The 4494-nt window shown below is 46.4% G+C and overlaps 1 pseudogene; it reads right to left on the reverse strand.

Annotated features, from left to right (window-relative positions):
- Positions 1-2097: 2097 nt before the first annotated feature.
- LOC113903995 lies at positions 2098-3304 on the reverse strand (annotated as a pseudogene).
- Positions 3305-4494: the final 1190 nt, after the last annotated feature.

The raw sequence follows: 4494 nt of genomic DNA on the forward strand, positions 1-4494 counted from the left end.
GACCTTGTTCATCTCCCCCTTTGCAGCCCTTTACTGTCAGAACTAAAGGCTAGAAACATGACTCCTTAAATGTAATAAGGATAGAAAACTTTATCCTGTGTACCCAACACGTCTTTCTAGTTTAATCTTCCATTGCACATGGCAACCCACTCCAGTATTCTTGCCTGGAGAATCCCATGGACAGAGGAGCCTGGCAGGCTACAGTCCATGGGTTTGCAAAGAGTCGGACAGGACTGAAGTGATTTAGCATGCTCTCCACATTTCCACAACAGTCACCTTGTCTTTTCCTTCCATCCTTCTCACCTGGCTCTACCCTCTCCTGTGAGAGGGCGAGGTCAGACACCAGTCTCTGGCCCTGACAGATCAGAATGAGGATCGTATGGCAAACACAATGTGTTTCCGGGCCCTTGGTAAATGTGGCTGCTGATGACAAGAAACACATGAATCTTCCAACCTGAGAGAGCAGGGACAAGGTCAACTTTGAAGGCACAAGAGTGGGGGATGAGGAGCCCAGGGCCATCACCCAGCATGACTGGCTCCCCAACTGGGGAATGTCCAATCTCTGCTGCTCTTCCCGTGGGTCCTCACCAGCTCTTTCCCTCAAGAAGTATGCTTTCCCCTTCGTATGTTCATGTACAAATCAAAATGATGCCACCTCTGGGCCTCTTTGTTAACCCCAACAATGTAAAGAATCATATATAACTGAATGCTCCTTCATGTGAAGCTAGTTTTAGTCAATTTCAAAATGCACACACTTAAAAATAGAAACCTGTGAGTACTAGGCAGGGTCTGAAGCCTTCACAATGTCAGAGTGCCCCCCACCCACCCGTCTTCTCTTTCCATCTGAGCAGCCAGCTGCCTTCAACACAGCATCCATCTTTGCACTGCCTACCTCATCTCCTCCCCCCACAGTGTAAGCTCTGAAAGATCAGAGGTGCCTTCCCAGTGCTGAGCACCCAGTTTCTGTTATTTAGTTTCTCAGTCGTATCTGACTCTTTGTGACCCGGCGGACTGTAGCCCGCCAGGCTCCTCTGTCCATGGGATTTCCCAGGTAAGGGTACTGGAGTGGGTTGCCATTTCCTCCTCCAGAGGATCTTCCCCACCCAGGGGTCAAACCCATGTCTCCTGCATTGGCAGGTGGATTCTTTATCCCTGAGCCACCAAGGAAGCCCTGAACACTTAGCAGGTGACACCAAACATCTGCCAAATAAATGCAATGTTCTGGCAGATGCCATCTTCCCGGCAGGCAGGTCACACGTGCTGTCTCCTTGCTCTGCACCCACGGTGGCTGGTAAGACCTGGAACCTCTTACGAGCTCACTGACTGTGCTGGGATCCTGAATTATTGTTGTTAATGATTGTTGTTGTTGCTGTTATTTGCTTTAGAAAAGCAGAATTGATCTACCACCACCCTTAGCTTAAGCTCATATCAGGAAAGTTTTAGATTGTTGGAAATTGTGAGTAGAGTAGTATTAGTCTCAGTTGTATCTGGCTTTTTGCAACCCCATGGACTGTAGCCCACCAGGCTCCTCTGTCCATGGGATTCTCTAGGCAAAAATACTGGAGTGGGTTGCCATTTCCTCCTGCAGGGGACCTTCCCAACTGTACATAAAGGAGACTTCATCAATGTGCATTAGAGGATACCCCAGGTTAACCTGTTATAGAAAACTGTCTTTTGAGTCTTTAAATTCTATACCAATTCTATACCTCTGGTTGGCAGAGTGTTTGTTTCTTTATTTAGGTATTAAGGTGAATGACCTGGGGCTATTTGTTTCCATCAACCTGACTGCGAATCTAAAGGCACAGTTGAAATGTCTATTTTTCTTGCTATCCTCAGAAGAGATTGCTGCAAATCTACTCTATGATTCTCGTTCTTTTTAGCTTACAATACAAATAGCTTATTATTTTTTGCAACCTATGTCTTATAATAAAGCAGTGCTGAAAAATTAAATAGAAGAAAGTTCAGTTGCCATATAGGCCACGAAAATGATTTGCTGGTAGTGATTTTTAAGCTTGATTCTAAATAGATTTACGAAGAATGGCAACTTGGAAGACATGGTTCAAATTTTGCTATATAAGGTACCTTGAAATTATAGGCTCACTCTCCCTAAAATTTCAAAAAGCATAGAGCTGAGGCTTTTAAAGGTATAGCAGTGATAAAAGCTTTCACAGTCATTTCTAAAAAGCAACACTTCATAGTTTTCTCTCTTCAGTGGTTCTCTAATATACTTGTAGAAGGAAGGCAATGGAAAGCCAATAATAAAGATAGCTGAGCTCTCCACAACTGGGCTTCCTGCCTACTTTCCCTGCCCAAAGAAAAGAGGAGACACCATCTTGCAACAGAGGCTTCATATATAACTGGGCAAGTCCAGTGACAGCATTTGATGCCCCATATCTCTTGGTTCTTCTTGTTGCCAATGGTTGGTCTGGTGATGGTGGTGAAATGGGAGCAATTAATCTGTAGATGAGGGAGGGCTTCCTTTAACAGTTGAAGGGTACTGTCTGGCATGATTCCAAAGACTTGTAGTGTTTTTAATATGGGAATTTCTGCAAGTTCAAGTAAAGTTTCAGGTATTATGTCATACTGCTACTGCTAAGTCACTTCAGTCGTGTCCAACTCTGTGCGATCCCATAGACGGCAGCCCACCAGGCTCCCCCGTCCCCGGAATTTTCCAGGCAAGAACACTGGAGTGGGTTGCCATTTCCTTCTCCAATGCAGGAAAGTGAAAAGTGAAAGTGAAGTCGCTCAGTCGTGTCTGACTCTAGCGACCCCATGAACTACAGCCCACCAGGCTCATCCGTCCATGGGATTTTCCAGGCAAGAGTACTGGAGTGGGGTGCCATTCATAGCACCAACTGAATGATAGGTGTTGGAGGTAGTTCAGTTGGTAAAATTCTGGAAAGCAGTCATTTTTCAGCATGACACTATTGCTTAAGTCTAGGTGGACAAGATTGGGACATCTTCCGGCTAAGGTAGAGACATCTGATCTCTGCAGGTTCTTTCAGTGCCCAGTGAGGTTCAGCTGGGTGACGGTCTCCGACACATGTGCAGCAGCCACCTGTGCGTGCTTTTCAGTGAAGTCACAGCACCAAGAGAGGTTCAGCTCATCCAATCCGGAACAGCTGCTTAGCAAAGTCTTCAGGGCAGATTCAGAGAATCCAGAACACCCAGAAAGGTTTAGTTGCAGTAAATCTGTGTTCTGAGCAAGATTATTGACAATGGGATCCGAAAGCCGGAGGCCTTCCAAGGCTGAGATTCTGCAACTTGGAGCAGTGAGACAGAAGGCTGTGCAGGGTAGACACATCGATCACAGAGTTTGACAGGTCCAGGTGCTGTAGACAAAAAGGGCTGAAGTGTAAGTGTTCAACTAATAAATGATCATGGACAGCAGAAGGCAACCACCCCTCGGGACAGCAGCCGACCAACCACGATCTGGGTAGAGGTTTCTGCCCACGAGGTCTACAGTTTGCCAGAGAAACTCATCCAACACTAGATGATACCATCTCTTACAAACACTGGAGACTTTCAGGAGTTCAGGGAGGCACAGACAGGAAAAGATTCCTAATAGCAGCTCATCTAGAAGGGAGTCCCAAGAAACACCTGGAAAGTTCTCTCAGTTTAGCTTAGGTCTGCAGACAATCACAATGTCCTTGTCATTCACTTTGCTTTTCAGCCATTTTCGTGGGGGACTCTGTGGGTGGCTCAGGTTTGAAAGCAGTTCCTGGGGGATGTTCTCACTGTCCACCTCCTCCTTCTCCAGGGCTGAGACCCTCAAGCCTGAAAGCATTTCAGAAGTCTTGCTAGAACCCCATCCCCATGTGAAACTGGCAGTAACGTTGCCACTCTGGTCAGGTATCTCCTGGAAGTGTTTCCTGTGAATGGCATCTGCAGGTTCAGGAGTTTTAAATGCGTGCATTAATTGCAGAGGTGCCTGCCTCCCAGATTCCCACTTTGGTGCGCAGTGAAACTGTGAAGTTGAAAGCTGCTGCTGCTGCTGCTGCTAAGTCGCTTCAGTCATGTCCGACTCTGTGCGGCCCCACAGACGGCAGACCACCAGGCACCCCCGTCCCTGAGATTCTCCAGGCAAGAACACTGGAGTGGGTTGCCATTTCCTTCTCCAATGCATGAAAGTGAAAAGGAAAAGTGAAGTCGCTCGGTGTGTCCGACTCTTCGCGACCCCATGGACTGCAGCCTACCAGGTTTCTCCGTCCATGGGATTTTCCAGGCAAGAGTACTGGAGAGGGGTGCCATCGCCTTCTCTAAGTTGAAAACTAAAGTGATCTTAAATGCTTCTCTTCTACTTTATCATTATAACAACACAGCGATGAAGACTTTACCTTAACTATACTCCCAGATGGATTTAGCCACATTTAAGAGCCACAATGGCTCCGTTTTGTTCAAAATAGATCCATATGTTTTCATGTCTGGGTTTACTAATAGCCCTTGTTATATACAGCATCTCCTATCTCACCTTTCATTTTCATTAATAGGTAT

Source organism: Bos indicus x Bos taurus, chromosome 14 (assembly GCF_003369695.1).
Source record: "Bos indicus x Bos taurus breed Angus x Brahman F1 hybrid chromosome 14, Bos_hybrid_MaternalHap_v2.0, whole genome shotgun sequence".
NCBI classification, from domain to species: Eukaryota; Metazoa; Chordata; class Mammalia; order Artiodactyla; family Bovidae; genus Bos; species Bos indicus x Bos taurus.